Source organism: Sciurus carolinensis (genome assembly GCF_902686445.1).
Source record: "Sciurus carolinensis chromosome 14 unlocalized genomic scaffold, mSciCar1.2 SUPER_6_x, whole genome shotgun sequence".
NCBI lineage: Eukaryota > Metazoa > Chordata > Mammalia > Rodentia > Sciuridae > Sciurus > Sciurus carolinensis.
This window is the reverse complement of record NW_025920104.1, coordinates 5,953,476-5,974,161: the sequence shown is the minus strand read 5'-3', so window position 1 is coordinate 5,974,161 and position 20,686 is coordinate 5,953,476. Positions and strand designations below refer to the sequence as shown.

The window sequence follows — 20,686 nt, the reverse complement described above, 5'->3', positions numbered from 1 at the left end:
TGTCCTCCCAGTGCCGGGCCAACAAAATGACCATTAAGAAGTAGATGCCTAAATACAAAGGTGATGAAACAGTCCATTTGTCATAAAGTAAGATGCATCTATGGCTTTTCAACCAGATTAGAACAAAATTGTATCTGTTTTCATCAGAAGAGATTTCCACAATGTTAAGTCAGCAAACAAAGAAAACATGGTATTTTGAAGTATGATTAAACTCCTGATGCAGCAGCAGAGGCTAAGAATATTAATGGCCAGATCTAGTGCTCACATGGTATTCTGAAAAAGCCATGGGTAGCTGTTGTAGCTGTCCAGATAAAGACACAGTCCCAGATAACCATCGGAATATGTTTAAGGTCATTAATATGGATGATGATGGGAATGACTTAGGTTCTGGCAAAATGGAACTTACAGACACAGAACTGATTCTATATACCCGAAAGCATGATTCAGTAAAATGGCACTACCTCTGCCTGCAACACTATGCCTATGACTTGAATCTCTTTTCTTTTGAAAGTGGCCGAAGGTGTCAAACTGGACAAGGAATCTTTGCCTTTAAGTGTGCTCGTGCGGAATAATTATTTAACATGTTGCAAGAGATTATGCAGAACAATAGTATAAATGTGGTGGAAAAGCCAGTTGTAGAAAGGAATAATCATCAGACAGAATTGGAAGTCCCCAGAACACCTCAAACACCTATGACCCCAGGGTTTGCTGCTCAGAATTTACCTAATGGATGTCCCTGATATCCCTCATTTGGAGATGCTTCATCTCATCCTTCAAGCAGACATCCTTCTGTGGAAGTGCTCGCTTACCTTCAGTTGGTGAAGAATATACACATCCTTTGTCTGTGGCTGAGGAACAAATACGTACCTTTGTCAACACTACAGGTGTACAGGAAGAGTGAAAAAACTGCACAAGTGTGCATGTCCCTTTGGAGGCAAGAATTTCTAACACTGAATGCAACACACCAAAAGAAGAACCAAGTAGTATTGAAGACAGGGACCCTCAGATTCTTCTGGAACCTGAAGAAGTCAAATTTGTTTTAGGACCAACCCCTGTTCAGAAGCAATTAATGGAAAAAGAGAAACTGGAGCAACTTGGAAGAGATCAAGTTAGTGCAAGTGGTGCAAATAACACAGAATGGGACACTGGCTATGACAGTGATGAACAAAGAGATGCACCCTCTGTTAACAAACTGGTATATGAAAATGTAAATGGGCTATCTATCTCTAGTGCCTCAGGGGTCAGGAGAGGTCGTCTGACACCTACCAGTACCTCAGATACCCAGAATATCAACAACTCAGCTCAGAAAAGAGCTTCATTATTAAACTATGAAAATTTACCATCTTTGCCTCCAGTTTGGGAAGCCCGCAAGCTAAGTAGGGATGAAGATGACAATTTAGGACCAAAGACTTCATCTCTCAATGGCTACCATAATAATCTAGATCCAATACATAACTATGTAAATACGGAGAATGTAACAGTGCTGGCAAGTGCTCACAAAACAGAATATTCAAGGTGTCGGGATTGTATACCAACAGTCTTTAACTTTGATATCAGGCACCCAAGTTTAGAACACAGGCAGCTCAATTACATACAGGTTGACTTGGAAGGTGGCAGTGACTCTGACAACCCTCAGACTCCAAAAACTCCTACCACTCCCCTTCCACAAACCCCTACCAGGCACACAGAGTTGTATGCTGTGATAGACATCGAGAGAACTGCTGCTATGTCAAATTTGCAGAAAGAACTGCCACAAGATGATGGTACATCTATGAAAACTAGACATAATAGTACTGATTTGCCTATGTGAGCCTGGAAAGCATTATGTTGTTTGCACCTTTGTGAAGTTTTTAAAAATGAAGATGCAAGTTCTTCATTTTCATTTCTACACTAACTCCTTTTATAGACTGATAAAAAAAATTTTCCAAATATTTCATGTGCATCTAACTAAAGGGAATTAATGTAGAGCAGGTACTCCTTAAAGAACACTAATTTTATTATATACTACTCATTATTGTATAGCAGCATTCCCATTTTCACAGTGCCTATTTAAAATGAAAGTTGAAATGAATTACATGCTGGTTGAGTTTTATTCAACATTCTGGACTTATGTGTATCTTTCATGTCTATGTCATGGTTGGCACTTAAACATTTTCATAAAGCCTCTTGATAATGTGCATTGCTAACAGATAACTCTAGCCTTTGAAAGTAATATTTGCAGATTCACTGTTCACAGTACGTGGCTTCCAGCATGTTAACATGAGGAATCTTTTATTTCATTAATTAAAGACTTTTTGACTTGAGCCAAAACATATATAAAGGAAAGAGAAATACCACACCTCCTTTGATAGCAGTCAGCTCCTTTGCCTTCAATGTTACTAGGAAGAGTCTGTGTCATGAATGTAGTTTGCTGTTGGTGTGCTGAAAGGCAGACAGGAGACAAGATTTTCTGTTTACTCATTTCATGATGTCATTTGAAGAGCATGTCCAGATATCTTACTCAGAATTACAGTAGGCTTAAGAATCAGTCTCAGGTCACTTTACCCAAAAACATTTTTGAAAATCTGAACCAAGATCTGTTGAAGTTTCTCTTCTGTACATTATTGATTACACATTGTTTTCTGGAGGCATTTGTGTCATTAGGTTCCCATTTAACTTCAGTTTCTTCCTTTGGTGTTTGGGATGTCATATTTTGTTGCTTAATGTTATTTTTTTTAATTTAAGATGTTTGAGTTTGTATATAGTTTTGAAATTGGATTATGTGTTAATTGTTATTTAGTTTGCATTTTCATCAGATTATGGTTTTGAAGGTTCATTTGGAACCTACTGTTATTCTATAACAGGGTTGCCCTTGATCAGTATTTATTTATGTGCTATTTACTTTTCAAGTTGAAAAAACATTCTCTCAATTTTAAATTTCACTTCTGTCCATATGTGGTATCTTTAGCAGCTGAGAAAAAAAAAAAAGAAAGAAAATTTCTTTCAACATGCAAAATTCCCTAAAGGTACTGTTTTCTTTGTGGGCACCCTCCTCAGCACTTTAGCAGGGATTCCATCAGCTACACTGCTGCAGTTGTACTCTTGCCCACTCTGCTGTTCCTTGGCTCTGCTGTCCTTTCATTTGTAGTGAAATCTCTGATTATCCATTGATTTCAGTGGAATGTTAATATTGTTGCCAGCACAGCAGGTAAGTTGAAGTCTTGTAGTAATGAGATTGTGTCATAATTTAGAGTTTAAAGTAAACTGAAGTTTATATATACCGAGGAGAGTTCAGATGTCAAACTCTTGGAAAATCAATGTTCCATATTCCAAACACTAGAAAATACAAGAGAAGATAGAGTAGAAAGAAGGTTAGATAACCTTGCAAATTATTTTAATGTTTTTTGTCTAAATATAAGGAAGTTTGAGGTTGTGATCTGGATCCACCAGCTGTAACTACGGTTAATTCAGTATGAAAACATTTCAGTTAGGTAACATCCAATTTATCCAATAAATAAGCTAGTGATAGAAGAATGAATGGATTAGCGGAACAATAGAGTGGGACCATTATAAAAAAATGCTACAGGTGTCTTTGTCATTTTCAGTGCCATTGTTTTATTAGCATAGCAGAATTTTGTCTTTCCTTTTCCCCCCCTGTAAACTTGGTGCTTACTAAAATGTTCACTCTTCTCTTAAAAAGAGCAGTGGTATAGATGTGCAGTTTCCCTGATTACAGTTTTGATAATTAATATGTTGTTACTTTTATCCTTTCTTCTGAGTAGTTTGCTAATTGTGCCAAATTTATGTAATGGTTTTTGTAATGTGGAAGAAGAATTATGATGGAACAAATGCACATAGTTTTCTTTGAAACAAGCAAACACAGGATATAAATCTCCAAATGAAAGGACTGATCTGTTTATTCATTTTGGAGGTTGGATACTTTATTCTTTCTTTTTCTCATCTTTTTCACTTTTCCCTCCACATTCAAATTAGTTTTATATTTTTTTTAGGTAACTAATATAATCAGTGCAATTTATGCTTTAAATACTGTGTGCTTTAAAAATGAAAATGGGACCAATTTGTCTGCTAAGAAGTTGATTTTAAGGTACTATAAGAATATTAGGAAGCGATATACAACTGGTGTTAATTCTGGATGTATTCTGGAAGTCACCTGTATTACTATTTAATAAAAAGTAAGTTAGAATACTACTTGTCCTTCATGGTAGGCTAGTAACGGGTAGTAGGCCCTGTCCCAGAAGAGTGTACCTATTACCAGGTGCATTTTAGATTGCAATAATTTATTGGCATGTAAATGTGGCCATATGTCTCTGATTTTCTGAGATGAACCTAGTTTTAGATATTTGGTTCTGTTCATAGACCATGTGATCCTACTTTTTGGTTTCAGAAATATAACCATTGTTCATTTGGTTTTCCCAAGTAGAACCCTCTTTTATTCATATTGATCACAACAATATCCCAGACCAGGGGTGGAAACTGATATGGAAATATTACCTGTGCTATTCTTAGTGTTTTATTTGTTTCATTTTCCTTTTTAAAATGAAAATATGGTGCCTTCACCCTCTCCATAAAGATTGGCAAAGAGTTCCTTTTATTGATTGCTGCTGTGGAGTGATGAGATACACACTTTACTCTTGAAGACTCAGTAAAAAGCTTTTCACTTCCCAGTATACTCCAGAATAGATCGCATTTGGGACTTACAAATATTTGCCAAGCAGTTTTCATTTTTATAGATTAATGTTTACAACTGCCTTCCTGTTCAATGTTATTAGAGTAAGTCAAACTGATGTTTATCTCCCCACCCACTTCCCAAACTCTGTGGCACAGAATAGAAAAATGTACCTCAATAATGTTCTAAAAAAATGGGACAGGGGCCTTATGTTTTCATAATTTCACAACTATGTGCCATCAGGTATTTGCCTCAACATAAAGGTTTTAACAAACTGAAAAGTACTTCCCAGTTTCCCCCTGTGCTGTTCCTGACCCATAATGCCCAAGTGTCTTGTGCAATGTGTAGTGTGTGTGTATAAATACATATATTTGTGAAATAGGCATACCATCAGAGGCATCATTCAGAAGTAACTGATGTATTGACATCTCATTCATATTTCTGATATGTGAGGTATATGGTACTAATTACCTTTCCTTGATGTTTGCCAAAATTGAATAAAGGCATTGGTATGAAAAAACATTCACTTTTTTACAAATATTAAGTAAAAAAATATCTGACTGGCTCATGTCCAATTCACTTAAACTTCTTGGTGTTTGCTTTTCTCAAATGTGAGTTCAGTCCTTTAGACTGGTTATTTTTCAGAACATTTTAGTTCTGATATTATACTTTATTTGGGTAGCCCTACACATGTTTTAAAAATTAAAAATAAAAATCTTTAACTTAGAACACATTCTTCTCTTGTTCCATTCAAGACCATATTTGTGTATTTAAAATATTTACCCATGACATAATTAATTGTACAATGCAAAAGTTACAATACTCATTTATCCCTGCTTCTCTTTCCCCACCATCTGATCAACAAAGTAAAAATGAATCAGAGTCCCATATGTATAATTTGAATATGCACACTCTATACATATGTATTGATCTAATATTTTACTAATCTGTTTTTAGCCACTTTTAACTGAAAAATGGCATCATGCTAGGTGTGATGGCATGTAAACATAATTCAAGCATGTTAGTATGCTAAGGCAGAATTGTGAGTTCAAAGTCAGCCTCAGCAATGTAGCAAGACCCTAAGTGAGTCCCTGTCTCTAAGTAAAATTTTAATAAGAGCTGGGGATGTTACTTAGTGATTAAATACCTCTGTGTTCAATCCTTGGTCCAAAAATTTTTTAAAAAATTTAAAAATGACATCATGTGAAGTTGAAGGATCATACTGAAGTGTGATTATATTTGTAAAATTATCATACTGAAGTATCATAGTATATATAATCTTTGTAGGCCTATGTTTTTTCTTAAAATATATTGCTAAGCTCAACAAAAATGTGCACATACATTCACCAAAGAAGTCTCCCTCTAGGATGTTCACACTGAAAAGTTTATAATAATCCCAATCTAGACCTAGCCCAAAGTCCATCAACTGTTATGTGAATAAGTGAATTGTAATCAGTTCACATAAATGAACACTGTACATCAATATTCCTGAAATATCCCATGTCACACAATAAAATGGACATTTTCTTCACAAAATGATAAACTTTCCCTTCTCCCCATTTGTTCATTTACTTCATTGTATTTATTTATGTAGAAAGAATAAAAAGTCATTATTTGACTACCATAATAGTAAAATTTGACAAAAATAAGAACCATGAATGAAATATAATTCTAGTGGGTGAAGGTTTAAGAAGCAACCAAATATTTAAAGAGTCCAACTTATCCCCTCACAAAATATTTATGCAATACAATGTTTAAATAATAATTTATTTACTATTGAACCACCCTGGTAGATATTCATTAATCAAATAATGAGTTAATATTGACCAGTGATAGAATAAAGTCACATTACATAATTGCATATTTTCTTGTGCTGTGTGATTAAGGACCTTGAATATTTACTCACTCAAGCATGGATGCTAACTTTATGTCCTAGCAGATGTCAAATATTCCCCAAAGTTTTTCTCAATTCTTGACCATGTCTGTCAGTGCAGCTGGAATATGCTGCATTATAAGAACATGAAATTCCATTCATGATATTTTTTATCAAATCACTGGAATCCACTCATGAGGAAACATCACATGATTCTAAACTGAAGGAAAAGCTGCAGAATTACCAAGATACCCCTTCTAAAGCATAAATACCAAAAAGAGTCCAGAAAGATTAAGGAACTGCCCTAGAATAAAAGAGCAAAAGAAACAAGTCCAATAATGCAACGTAAAATTTCTCAAGCTTGTGTTTATTTTGGTTATAAAAAACATTGTTGAAGTAATTGGCAAATTCTGAATAAGATTTGTGCAATGGAAATTTAAAATGTATATTTTAAAATTTGATTATTACACCATAAATAAATAATTCCTTGTTTATACAAATAGAAATATTTCACAATAAAAAGGCATCATGTCTGCAACTTAGAAATGATTCAGAATAAAGTAAACATTGTTATATACCTGTATTTATTAGAACAAGAGAAATAAATATAGTTAATAAAAATGTTAATTTTGGGGGAATGCTTCTCAGAATTCTTTGTGCTTCCATTGACAAATTTTCTATGAAGCTAAAATTGTCAAAATACAGTACTTTTGAAAGAAAAATAAGTTTTTACAATATTAACAAATTATAGTAAATTCAGTAAGATAAACCAGGGGTCTGTGTATTTAAAAAAAAATGAATTCATTGAATTTTGGCTGAATAACATTTACATAGTCTCAAATTATTTCCCCACAGAAAACTAAATAATCTTAAAAGGAAAGGATGACCCCACATAAGAGAAACACAGCAGATACCATTTTTAGTAATCAATGTTATTATCAGGAGTATTGTAGAAATTAAAACTATAAGGCACATGATGGGAATTAAAGAAAAAATCTCAATATCACTTTTGTGATACTCTTGTCAAAACTGTAATTTGGTCTCAGTCATAAATAAATCTATCTTAGGCAGTAGATAAAACCATCTTAGGTACATCCTACAAACATTATCCTCTAAAAGAATCACAGTAATGAAGGTCAAGGAAAGAATAAGGAATGTTTGAATCTGAAGTTGTCTACAAAATACAAAATTATGTTCAATTCATTGATCTGAATGGAACATTTTTTTATAAAAGACAATATCAGGCAAGTAGTAAAACTTGAAAATAATCTGAGTACTCAGTTGTAAGAGGCATAATAGTAGAATGTATTAGTATTGACTTTTTCATTATGAAAGTGGTACTGTACTGTAGTTTTATAGTATGTATTTCTGATTGTAGGAAATATTAAAGATATAATAAATGATGACATATATCAATCACTTACTCAAATCATTCAGTGGAAAAAAGTACTTTATACTTGAAGCTGCAACTTCACTATTATATTTCAATATTACATAAAATAGAAAAAAGGTAAAAAGCACTACCCACATATTTCTTATCAGGAAAGAATGGTGCTTTTTATTAAAATAAAAAAGTAAAGAATGCAAGTTCAATGACACTATAATTTAAATACATTAAAACATTAGTGACTACAGTAATTGGCATACCAAAATAATGTTGTCTAAATTTCTAGTTTAATATTTGGCAACAAATTTTTTGTAATACAATAAAACATTTACATTCAATACATTTAAAGTGCACTTGCATTATAAATTTTGTTATAGATGACAACACATATTTCCATATTTTGAGAATTTTTCATACATTCATGATACAAACATATTATATTCAATAAAGTTTTTAATATTATGACAATAGACAGATGCAATGTTATCTTTCATATCTACTTTTGCTTTAAACTTCTGTGTGTTCTTGTGATGCTTCCACAAGTAGACATTGTCTTGACTTTTTAGTAAATCTTAAAACAGAGTTGTCTGTTTGTAAAGATTCAAATTCTGTAGCAAGTGGAGAGAAAAATAATTATATTTATAATCTCAAAGATTTCATAAGCATGAATCATTAAAAAAATTGAAAACTTTTCATTATTCGTAAGAATGAAAAACACGTATATATGATCACAATACAAAGTTACTATGAAGAAGAGTTTGCCCATAGAATTGTCACTGTGACTGAGTATCAAAACTTCAGAACTTCCACCCCTCCTTCATGAATACAACAATCGTGTGCTAAGGAACTATGGCAAGCATTGGGATGACAAAATAGAGATGATAAAGGCCCACTTCTTGACAATCACATTTTGGAAATTTTCAGGCACAATAATAGGCAGTATGAAATGTAGAGAACAGGGTACTACTGGACCACAAGGAAGGGAATTCTGTCCCATTTTTGTGGCAGTGTAGGAGGTCCTTCTGTGAAGGTGGTATATCAAATGACACCTGAAGGATACAGAGAAATTGTCATGGAGAGGGAAGAGATATATGCAGACAATGAGAAATGAGAAAAAACACTTTTAAGTGGTCCAATGTAAGTAGAAGCTAGAGTAAAGTAACAGTAGAGTGAGTGGGAAGAGATAAGCCTGAATAACTTGACAAGAATCCAGGTGATTTGGGTATTTTAATTTCATGCTAAAAAAATTCAAACTTTTCTTGAGGGCAAAAGGTAAACCAGTGCCAAGGTAATGTACAGGGTAATTTAGATACTTGATTAACTGTTACCAGGTAAGTCTGGGCTTTCTGCCATAAATCACAGAAAATGAGTGATGCCTGTTTTTTACAAGAATACTTTTAGTGTATAGGTTAAAAGTTTTATACTAGGGCTGATGTGTAAAAATTGGCAGTTTTAAACTTAGAATCTTTGCCTTGTTGACTACCCAGATTTGAAAACACTATATAGCTCTTTAATTGTAACTGATTTCTTTTCAGAAGTTAGGACCAACATTTTAGAAACATTTGGTTCAATGTTTATATGCTTGATTATAAATGTGTGTAAATGCTTCCAGCTATTTTGTTAGTGTTATCACCTACAGGTTTTATTTATTTATCTTTTTGTATGAAAGCAACAGTCTTACTAATTCTCCAAGCAGGTTCTAAAGTACATTATGGAAAATAATAAGTACTCTTGTGATAATAATGATGTGATGTTTAATGACTACATTTTTTAGTTGTAAAGATAAATTATTTTGACAAAATTCCCAGTCTTGTTCTTCTTGGTTAAGTGAAATTATTTAAAAAATTTTTTACCATTGCATCTAATTATATATAGTAGTGGAATTAATTATTAAATAATCAAAGGTGCACATAAATTAATTTGATGACTCCTCCTTTCTGATGCCATTTCTCTTCTCCTCTCCTCACATTTGAAGGCATGCTGCAGTGATTGAAGGGACATAACTCTTTATTGACAGAACAGTGCCTTTAATGGATTCTCATTAAGACTAGCATGATTTGAAAAATAATTGCCCAACAGGGAAATCTACAAACTATTAAATTTTCAATAAACTATCAGTAATAATAAACATTACTTTGTCCCAGAAATATTATGGGAAAATACATGACCCCCCAAAAATATTCATTTGCATTATGTCTACTTTTACACACTCATTCATCTTTGCTTATAAAATTATCAATTGTATGATTTTTCTGATAAAAACTATTGAGACAATCCTGTGTTTGCATTGGGCTTAAAAATTACAGAAATGTTTAACTTTTACTTTCTTTTTGCACAGTAATCCAATTTTATTACTCTGAAGAAATTCAGACCTGATTCTCCCAATTTTTTCAAAAATTACACATGTAAGATAATAAATTGTTAAAATATATATCACCAACCTATGACATTGTAATTTATGTATTAAATATTCATGTTCAATTATTGCACTGCAATGGTGTTTTAAAAAGCTTATATTTGTTCTACTATGATTTTGTTAGAACACAAAATCAAAAAAAATGAGTGAGGCCTCCTTTCACATAGGCATCACTGCTTTAATGTGAATTAAAATCATTGAAACACCATCAAAACTCTAAACTAAGATGGAATAAAACTGATATTTTAACAATGACACATAATCAAAACAAGATGCTATCTTTTACTTATACAATTTTCAAACAGGTATTTTATTACTGTAATATTCCTACCTATCAAAAATATTTGAGAATTATAAAAATATCTTAAAATGGGTTCAAAATTGTTGTAAATCTTTTCTTTTTCAACTCTTAAATAAATAGAGTTCATTTTTGAAATAAGACTTAAATATCCCAAAGAAGTTTTAGTATGAAGAAATTACATGGTGGGACTGCAAGGATTCTGTTACATCTCCACAGTGATAAGGACAGTATTCAAAGTACATAGATGGTAGATAGAAAGAGTATATTTGATTCTTCTTTAGGGTGGTTGCTTTTTAAAGACTCATGATATCACTATAATCTTAGATATGAATCATGTATAAAGACTCCTTGTTTTACAAATTCAAATACATGCTTAATTCAACTGTTTTAAATATATTATGATAGCAGTAACAGTGCAGTAATAAGCATATTTTACCAAAACTATGACAAATATTATGTGAGAAAAACAAGTAAGGACATATTTGCATTGAAGAGCATTCAAAGCATTTTAGCAAAAGCAGAAATTAAATAATTTAGTGTTACAAATTTATTGAATTTATAAAATTATTTAATATTCCTTTACATGGCAATCATCCATTTTGGTAAAATTTATGAGTATCCATCATATACTTATGATTAGGGATGGAAACCTAGGGGTGGTGCAGGATAAGTGAAACTATTAAAAGCACAGCAAAACTAAAATCACACAGAAGTTATTTCAAGCACTTTAACATCTACCTTTAATTATACAGTGATATTCATTTTGAATATTAATTTAAATGCAGCATTTAAGAAAAGTTTAAATTATCACTCTGTTTTATTTATTGAATCCAGTTAACAATTAAGCATTTCTTGAAAATAAGATCTCCAGTGAGATGTCCAGTGATTTTTAAAAACTTATAAAATGTGTTTCTTTAATAAATATAGATTTTTGTGACCTTTACTTTCATATTGCAGTTAAACAGTTCCGTATTTCTCCAAAGTCAAAATAAGTGTATGAGGAGTAAAATCTGAAACCCAAAAGACAAACAAAATGTAACTAATCTCAGTCAATTAGACCTCAATTCTTTGACATGAAGACTTACAATTTGAGGTAGAATTCACTAGATTTCTTTTAATAAAACTTCTGTTGCATACCAAATTATATGTAATCCAAGTGAGATTTGGGACAGAACTTGTACATAGAGTATCATATGAAGTTTGGTTCTGCTGTTTCACCATCAGGACTCAGCAATTATACCCCTCCTATAGGTTTTTCTATTTTTTAAGGATTGCACAATTACTTAGTATTGCAATTTTTTCTGAATAATGTGATTTTTAAAAGATAATCCCAGTCAACCTCACATTTTTCCTGTTGTACGTAAAGCCTGCCTTCCTCATTAGTCTGGAAATGAGGATTCAGAGACAATTTAGTAAACCATAGATGAATACAACTATAAGAGTCTATATACTTTTCATGATAGTGAGTTTTGAAGAAAAGTATGAGCAAGTTATTATGAACAGATGCAATAAATTAGATTGAATAAACTATGGTATTGCTGGAGTTCATCATATTTATTCCAATTTATGATAATAACAAATAGAAGCTTTTAAATAGTTGAGAGATCATGAAGACAAATAAAATATGGACAGCTATTTTCTCATTTAAATCAAATTTGACATGAATATAATTAAAATTACCAAGTAGAAATATATAAAATTTTAGTGAAGAAAATCTATTATGAAATATAGCATCTGCATTTCCATTCAGTTGTGATATCTGTAAAGAAATGTTAAGTGAAACTAGGTATAAGAATTTATATTCATCTGTTTTATCATGATCTTAAAGTATGGCAACAGCAAGTCATGGAGATTGTGTGTATTCCAGTGGTGGAGTATGTGCTTACCATGTGCAAATTTTTGTATTCAGTTACCAGCACCAAAAAATGATGTGCTGAGAATAGATTACTAATGTCAGCATATTTAGCTACTGAAAATTTGTAATTCAACCTCTTAAAAATTCACAATTCTTTACTCAAAATGATGCATCTATTAGGTCAAATGTTTTTGATATTTTTCTTTTATTAAATTTTAAAATCAGTTCTATGTAATTCTAAGTCTTCTGTATTTAATTGACATGTAACTGTACACATTTGTGAGGTAGAGTGTTCTTTTGAAATATGTAAGCAATGAGTAAGAATCAGAGCAGGAATATTGGAAGACTTCTTATTTCAAGCATAGATCACTTATTTGTGTTAGAAATGAGGTCTAAGTTGTTTTGGGTGGAAACCAGGTTATGTTTCTGTGTTGAGACAGAAAACATATTTATAATATGTAAATTTTTACTTTTATCCAGATGCAACATTTAGCCATAACCAAATATCACTTTGAGTATTCAAAGATACTTCAAGCAGTTTACTTGCTTGATACTTACTTCTTTTTTTATTGTAAACAAATGGGATACATGTTGTTTCTCTGTTTGTACATGGTGATACTTCTTTTTCTGTTTTTATTTTCATATTTATACCTTTATTTTAAATGGTTATTTTAATTGAATAATTTCATATTTCTATTTTTTAGCAGAAGATTTTTTCTTTCAATCCGAACTTGAAATCATTTTATAATATCATAAATTTTGTTTTGGATATTAATGACTATTGTTTTGGTTTTTATCTTTGTTGTGAAGGTCATGCTATTGCATTCAAAGCAGTGTAATTTTACATAGGAGCTTAGATAATCTCTCCTTTCTAATAGATTTCTACTCTCTGATGCATTCACTCATTTTCCTTTGTTCACTGTAACAATTGTGTCCCACTCCCTTCATTTGGCACTTTGTTGTTTTAAGAGTCATTTTTCTTGTTCTGAAACCAAAGTCCTTACTCTGAGGGTATCTCTTTTCTGATTAATCTCATGTTTGAGATCACTGTTTTTTATTTCAGACTTTGAATCTTGTTGGGAAAGAAATATTACTACTTTCTTTTAAGTTATATATATCAAAATTCTTTTTTTCCTGTGAACTGAAGCACCCATTTCTTGCTCTTTGGAAAGTAAGTCCTAGATGTCATTTTGATGTTTGACTTTCATCGCAATGATATGGGGCAGCAACCAGTCTGGCAGTGTATGATTTGACTTCTGTTTCCATTTTTTTTGCACTTTTCTTTCATACTCCAGTGTAAAATTTTGACTTGTATTCTCCACTTTTGGAATATCAAACTGTTTCTTATGCTGTTTTAGTAAGTGTTTCCTCAATCTATTTGTGTATCCTTCATAGGTCATTGCTCTTTTCTCCTCAAATTTCAGTAATATCAAGGCATTTCTTTTCTAGCTCTGATACTTTATTCTGTCTATTTCCAGTCCTATCATGGAGCTATCCTTCATCCAGTTATATTTATACCATAGCTTTCTCTCTCTCATATCACTACTAGAAACCTAAGTAAAATAAAGGATATATTTAGTTAACATATAACAAAATGACATATCAAAATTTTCTCTAAAATTAGACAATAACCTGTATATTTGTACAATAAAATGTTGCATTAAATAGGTATCACACTGGAGAAATATTAGGTGTAAACTTCAGAGCATATAGAGTCAATAATCCCCAAGAGTTCAGAAAGTTAATTCAAGAAAGTGGATCTATGAGAGGAAAAGAAAGTTAAAATTTAAAGAATATCAAAATTGAAAAAGTTCTAAATTACATTAGATACAAAGAATAGAATAAGTGATTACTATGTATGGATGTAAAAAAAAATGTTTGCTCTCTGACATCTTATGTTTATGACCAGTCCATGGTAATAGCCTCAGCTCTACATGTGCTTGAGCACACAGAATTTTCCTAAGTTTTTCCTGAAAATATTCTATGTTCTCTTCTTTAAAAATTTCATAACCAGTTATGAGAATTGCACACATTAATATATGAGAAAACTAGTAAGAATACTAAGTATATCTATATTCATCAATGAACAAAATTGTGGAAAGTAGGATGAAGCCAAAACTATAGGCAAGTTGTGGAATTGTTTCTAAATCTTCCACCTCTTCTTCTAGTGCTCATCCACCAAGCAGTTATTTTTTTCCTGTGAATATATAAACACCACAGGATTGTGTTGCAAAATACTAAAGGTAATAAGGTAAAATATGTAAACCTCTACTGCAAAAAAAAATTCCTAAGTTTCTGCTCAATATAATCTATTTTTTCTTAGTAAAGTTTGAAACATAAGTGTGAAATATGAAAATAAACTGACCTAATTTATTAGAAAAAATACCAGTACATTATTTCTAAGTACATTCTACAGTGCATCATTGTTTTCCAAAAGTGTTCTGTATAAAACAGAAGATTGTTTGCTGCAAAGGATTTTTCTTCTCAAAAATGAGGTAATGATGTTCAAATCCAGGGTCTCTGCCGGCCATACTTCTCCTTGTTACTTAACAATGGGAGTAATAAGCACATCACTACATCAACACACCAAGGAAGTGATTTCACTTCCTCAAACTAGAATATCTATTGTTAGAATCAAGAGTTTTGAGATATTGAAAAGCCATCAATTATCATGAAAAACATTAAAAACCTTTTCTCTTAATGAGGCCACTGTGAAAGCCACCAGTGAACTGTTGCAGATAAATGGAGTGGAATTAAAAACGTTAGTTAATCCAATGGGACAAAACCACCCACATTCCCTAAATATGCAACTTATGCTTATAATACCTATATGGATTTAAAATCCTCTATAATTCTCCATGATGGAAATAGTTAATGTTTAAACACACACACACACACACACACACTTGAAAACAACAGGGGAAAACAACTCAGGAATTATTTCCGGTTTTGCCATGTATATATTTTTCTGTTTGCAAATACTTTTGCTAGCACTCCATCTTGTAAATTCTTGCAATCTATTACCAAGGACCTGTAGGTGTCACTTAGTGGTGATGAAATCTGGAGATTCTTTTTAGTAAAGTTTTGACCTTATCTCAACAGGACGTAGAAAGTCAAAAATTTTAATAAGGAGTGGTATCTTCAAAATAAATAACCATTGAAAATGAGAAGATTATTAAAGCACATAAATCTTTATCACACATTAATTACTCTGATTTCAGCTGAAAAAATTACAGAAAAAATCCTCAAGGAGTAAAAATATTTCTTAAATGTAGGCAGAGTTGCAATTGTGAAATAGAATTTAAAAAAATTTGTTCTAATACACCACACTTGTCAGTAGAATGCACTTATACATTTTGATAGATCATATGTAAATAGAATGCAAATTCTGTGAACTTTCATTTTTTCTGATTATACATATTGTAGGATCACATCTGTCATGAAGGCATATGTATACATGAGGTGATAATTAAATATTTAACTAGTTTCAAATCTATTTACTCTGTATCTTAACATAAAAAGCCTCAAATTGATATTTATATCAATGAATAAATCTAACATTTTAATTAACAAAACAAATGATGAACATCTGCCAGATGCCAAAATATGTAATAATTCATTTTACCACAAATGTCATCATTTAATTTTAGGGTGAGCTAATATTTTTTTAAACCTAAATAATAATCTAACACCCACTTTCCAATGCTGTGGGGAAAAGTGCATTGTATACACAATGGGGATACTGAAAGTTTTTAATGCCTGCTATTGTTAGAGATGTCTGAAGTTTGTGGAATTATGTAATAACAGATTTTAAGTTGGTGAAATTGCCAAATAGCATATTTCTCAGATTATATCCCCATCATGAATTGAAACATGGCTGCATATAGTATATTAAAGGGATATTATAAATAAGTTCATTGAAGTAAAATACAAATTCAAAACTTTACTGAAAGCTCATTTACCAGATTAAATGTATTTCTTGTAGTATTTTATTCTTCATAAAATTTTGTAACAGATATTTCAAGTTTCTTTTTCACTCCTTTATTGAATTCATTTTCTTTTTCTTTTAATTGGTCCTTATTTTGTTCAAATAATAGACAGTCATTTCTTCTTTTTTTAAGGCTCATTTGTAACAAAATATGCTTATCTTTAAATTTACTTTTCCAGATAAAAATGACTTTATTGAACTTTTTTTCTGTTTACTTTTTCACTATTTATTTTTTGTTGTTGTTTTAAACAAATGGGATACATGTTGTTTCTCCGTTTGTACATAAAGTAAAGGCATATCATTTTTGTAATAATACATTTACATAGGGTAATGGTGTTTGATTCATTCTGTTATTTTTTCCTCCCCACCCACCCCACTTTATTGAACTTTTTATGTTATTTTTATGGTAGCACTTTCAACTTACCTTGTTCAGCATTATGTATTTTACAAAAAACTGAAAATCCCCTTTGTAACAAGAGAGAACCTAATATTTAATCCAATAATTAAGAATACAGATTCTTTTCAATAAGGAAGAAAATTTATTTATAAACTAGTGTTCATTTGAATAAAATAATCTCTAACCACTTTCCATGTCATGTCTAAATGGAAGCTAGTCTTAAATCTACCTGAGGGTCTAGCTCAGCACTAGCATATCTACTAAATTGAACTAATGCCTGGGTTTGATCCCAAACATCAGAAGACAAACTATAAATCTTTAAAAACATGTTTATGGACAGTGAAAAGTACTCATTTTATTATATTTGAGATAAATTTAAATTAACATAAGCTTTCTTGAGAGCAATTTAGAATCTTGATCAAATATCTTTTTAAAAAGTTTCTCAAATCAAATAATTCTACATTGAAAATATATTCAGAAGAAAATTTAGACAGTAATTTTTCTAAATGACATTCCTTAAAACATTGATTGCAGTATAAAAAGAAAAAAAATATAAATTAAAAAATGCAAATTACTACTTATATTAATATATTCATAGTCAGGTGTTGTGGCACAGACCTCTAATTTCAGCAACAAGGGAAGCTGAGGCAAGAGTATCTCAAGTTCATAGCCAACTCTGCAAATTAGAAAGACCTTAAGCAACTTAGTGTCTCAAACAAAAATTATATAAATTAATAAATTTCAGTAAGATAGGAATATGTAGAGTGATTTTACTGTGATTGGGAAGAATATGCATTTAATATTTAGAAGAAATGATGATTAACAGTGTGTTATCTTATTCATTAGAATTTTATATTTTTTTATGAGTGAAATATTTTCTCTCTTTCAAAATGGCAAAACATAAGTCAGCGGTTACAAATGTTTCCCCAAGAACAAGTAGTGTAAAGGAAAGAGTTATATTCCTTTTTTTACTCCAGCTTATCATACCTCAAATTTTGGAGTTCCTATTTTAATACTACATTTTTCTGTGTAATATTTGAGAACACTATTTTTACTTCCAAATACTCCTTTTTTAGTTCAAAGTTCATTTTCCAGTTTTGTCATTATATGTACAAGTCATGAATACTGTGAGCAGTGAATATTTTTTAAGTTTTGTTATGTGAAATGAAGAATCTGAATTCAGATGTGTCAGTAGAGTAACAGAATCTGTATTAGGAAGGAAACAAAAAAGAAATAATATGTGAATAATTTACATATACAATGGACTCTATATATTCAAAAGCTTTACTCATATACTGAAAAAATGTAGAGTACCTAAAGCATGTGTGTACTATGTTCTACAGATCAAAGAGAGGATATAAGACCCCTTCTCTTGTTCAGCTTGAAGTCTTGTGAATGTGCTCCATTGTGCACAATAAATTTTGTCTTCTTTAGGTAATAATTCTGATTACTGAAAACTTAAAATATTCACTTGGTGGGAAAAGAGGTTATCAGCAAGTTCAATGCAAAGAAATACCTCAAAGATTCATCCACAATCCTGGTCAATATAAATGGACCAATTCTCAGACACAAAATTTAAAAATACATAAAAACAGAATTTCACATTGTTCACTATTTTCTATCTCATAAAAATAACCTTTAAGCAACTCCTGTTCATCATTAATTGTTTCCAAAGTGAGTAAAAATTTTTACACTTTTATTGTGACTCCACTGTTTCTTAGCTGAAAAGTTTTTATCCAAAAATTTGAATAATTTCTTTACTACTCTAAAGACTCAGTGTGCTTCATACACCTTTACTTGATTTGAGCTCTATTTCTCTCAATAAATTTGTTTCTCTACTCAAGTCAATATTAACACCTTATAAGTTTTTCTGCTGTATCCCTATGATTTAAGCTGTACATTGTTTCTTTTTTAATTAATTAATTAATTAATTAATTTTAATTCATTGTACACAAATGGGTTATAATTGTTGTTTCTCTCATTGGACACAAAGTAGAGTCATACTGTTTGTGTAAACATACACGTACATAGGGCAATAATATTTGTCTCATTCTGTTATTTCTTATTTCCCCCACACTCTACCCACCACTATTTTACCTCTATGTAATCCATCCTTTCTCCATTATGTCCTCCCTGCCACCCTCATAGTGTATCATCTTCTGCTTATCAGAGAAATCATTCTACATTTGTTTTTTGGGGATTGGTTTATCTCACTTAGCATGATATTCTCCAGATGCATCCATTTACCAGGAAATGGCATAATTTTATTTTTCTTTATGACTGAGTAATATTCCATTATGTATATATACTACAGCTTATTTATCCATTCATCTCTTGAAGTCCATCTAGGTTGGTTCCACAAGTTAGCTATTGTGAATTTAACAGCTATGAACATTTATGAGGCTGCACCACTGTAGTATGCTGATTTTAAGTCCTTTAGGTATAGGTGAAAGAGTGGGAGAGCTGGGTCAATTGCTGGTTCCATTCCAAGTTTTCTAATAAATCTTCACACTGCTTTCCAGAGTGGTGGCACTAATTTGCAACCCCAACAATGTATGAGTATACCTTTTTCCCCACATTCTCACCAACACATAATGGTGCTTGTATTCTTGAAAATAGTCATTCTGATTGGCATCAGATGGAATCCTACAGTAGTTTTGATTTGCATTTCTCTTATACTAGAGATGTTGAACATGTTTTTATATATCTGTTGATTGCTTGTAGATCCTCTTCTGTGAAGTGTCTGATTATTTCCTTAGACCATTTATTGATTGGGATATTTGTATTTTTGGTGTAAAGTTTTTTGAGTTCTTTATAGATTCTGGAGAATAGTGTTCTTTCTGAAGTATGTGTGGCAAAGATTATCTTCCACTCTGTAGGTTCTCTCTTCACATTGCTGATAGTTTCCTTTGCTGAGAAGTTTTCTAGTTTGAATGTACCCATTTATTGATTCCTGGTTTTATTTCTTGTCCTTTGGGAGTTATGTTAAGAAATTCTGGTCCTAAGTTGACATGATGAAGATTTGGACCTACATTTCCCTCTAGAAGATGCAAGGTCTTGGGTCTGATTCTGAGATCCATAATCCATTTTCAGTTGAGTTTTGTGCAGGGTGAGAGATAGGAGTTTATTTTCATTTTGCTGCATATTGATTTCCGGTTTTCCCAGCACCATTTGTTGAACAGGCTCTATTTTCTCCATTTTATGTTTATGGCACTATTGTGTAGTAAGAGAAAACCGTATTAATGTGGATTTGTCTCTGTTACCTCTATCCTGTACCATTTATCTACCTCTCTATTTTGGTGCCAAAATCATGCCATTTTTGTACTATTTTTCTGCAGTATAGTTGAAGGTTTGGTATTGGGATACCCTGTGCTTCACTCTTGCTGATTCACTCTTCCAGTTAAGGACTGTTTTAGCTATTCTAGGTCTTTTATTATTCCAAGTGAACTTCATGATTGCTTACTGTATTTATACTAGGTACATCATTGGGATTTTAATTGGAATCGCATTGAATTTGTGTAGTACTTTTTGTAGTGTGTCCATTTTGTCAATATTACTTCTGCCTACCCAAGAACATGGGAGATCTTTCCATCTTCTAAGATTTTCTTTAATTTCTTTCTTTAGTGTTCTGTAGTTTTCATTGTAGAGGTCTTTCACCTCTTGTTAGATTGATTTCCAAGTATTTTATTTTTTTGAAGCTATCATAAATGGGAAAATTTTCCTAATTTCTTTTCAGAGGATTCATCACTTATGAATAAAAATGCATTAGGTTTTTGAGCATTGACTTTATATCCTGCTACTTT

At 31.5% G+C, this 20,686-nt stretch overlaps 1 pseudogene; it reads left to right on the top strand.

Moving 5' to 3' along the window:
- The first annotated feature begins 284 nt into the window (after positions 1 to 284).
- On the top strand, positions 285 to 1,810 carry LOC124973099 (fibroblast growth factor receptor substrate 2-like; annotated as a pseudogene).
- The last annotated feature ends 18,876 nt before the right edge of the window (positions 1,811 to 20,686 follow it).